Source organism: Mandrillus leucophaeus, unplaced genomic scaffold (genome assembly GCF_000951045.1).
Source record: "Mandrillus leucophaeus isolate KB7577 unplaced genomic scaffold, Mleu.le_1.0 Scaffold4, whole genome shotgun sequence".
Taxonomy (NCBI): Eukaryota; Metazoa; Chordata; class Mammalia; order Primates; family Cercopithecidae; genus Mandrillus; species Mandrillus leucophaeus.
The window spans coordinates 212,375-213,870 of NW_012104253.1; the positions used below are offsets into that span (position 1 = coordinate 212,375).

Below are 1,496 nucleotides of genomic sequence, written 5' to 3' on the forward strand. Positions count from 1 at the left end.
GTGGAGGTTGCAGTGAGCCAAGATCACATCACTGCACTCCAGCCTGGGCGACAGAGCGAGACTCCATCTTAAAAAAAAAGAAAGAAAGAAAGAAAAAGAAAATTAAGAATATAATTAAAATCTGCTGGGTGTGGGCATGGTGGCTCACGCCTGTAATCTCGGCACTTTGGGAGGCCAAGGTGGGTGGATCACAAGGTCAAGAGATTGAGACCATCCTGGCCAACATGGTGAAACCCTGTTTCTACTAAAACACACAAAAGTCATCTGGGTGTGGTGGCAGGCGCCTGTACTCCCAGCTACTAGGGAGGCTGAGGCAGGAGAATCTCTTGAACCCCGGAGGCGGAGATCGCGCCAATGCACTCCAGCCTGGTGACAGAGCAAGACTCCATCTCAAAAAAATAATAATAATAATTAAAATCTATGATTAACAGGGAATGTAAACATGAGTCAGATCAGCTGATTCTGTAAAACATTCTGGTGGGGTCTACATTATGTGACTGGCTTTTTTCTCTTACTTTAAATCCTGCTGGTCTGTGCAGGGGGAGCAACAATGAACTGCCCAGCAGAGCAGGTGCTCAGTATTTCTTGGCTGAATAAATGTTGGCAGATTTTAACCATTCCCCACATCTCCTCCCTTCAAATGCTTGCAGCCTATCGAGGGAGCAGCCAGAACAGCTGGTCAGCAGGTGGAAGGGTGCGGCCCACATGCACCAGGAGGCACGGGTGGCTCAGCCTCGCCCTCAGCCATCCACAACAAAGGCTGAGCCACTGCAGAGCATGCACCACAAGCGGAAAACACTCTGGAAAGGAATGAAGGCGCTGAAGCACACAGTTCAGAAGGGATCTATGTTAAAAGGCAAAAAAGAATGCAAGCATGGGGGAGTCTGAGAGGGAATCTAGTAAGACTCTGGGAAGGCGAACCCAGTGGGCCACGGGGAGGAAAATGCCAGCAGCACCCAGACCCCAAACTCTACCGGCCGCCTCCCAATTAGGGGGCTTTCGGAGCAGGAACCTCCAGCCTCACCTTCAGGACAATTAATTATGGATTTAGAAAGGAAGCCTATTCCTTTGTCATTTACTCCTTCCTATGCTGCTCCGATTTCCTAACCAGACACAGTGTTACAATTTTAACTGTAAAAATGTCAGCAGAATAGAGCTATTTTTGTTTCTGTTTTTGTTTGTTTGTTTGTGTTTTCAGATGGAGTCTCGCTCTGTTGCCCAGGCTGGAGTGCAGTGGTGCGATCTTGGCTCACTGAAACCTCTGCCTCCTGGGGTCAAGCCATTCTCCTACCTCAGTCTCCTTAGTAGATGGGGTTACAGGCATGCGCCACCATGGCCCAGCTAATTTTTGTATTTTTAGTAGAGACGGGGTTTCACCATGCTGGCCAGGCTATTCTTGAACTCCTGACCTTGTGATCCACCCGCCTTGACCTCCTAAAGTGCTGGGATTACAGTCGTGAGCCACTGCACCCAGCCTTGTTTCTGTTTTTTTTTTT

The 1,496-nt window shown here is 48.7% G+C and overlaps 1 protein-coding gene across 1 annotated transcript in view; it reads right to left on the minus strand.

The window, feature by feature from the left end:
- The window catches only part of LOC105547973 (kinesin light chain 1-like), a 167,888-nt gene that overhangs the window by 115,897 nt on the left and 50,495 nt on the right, over positions 1–1,496 (minus strand). The gene's annotated exons all lie outside the window — the stretch shown is intronic.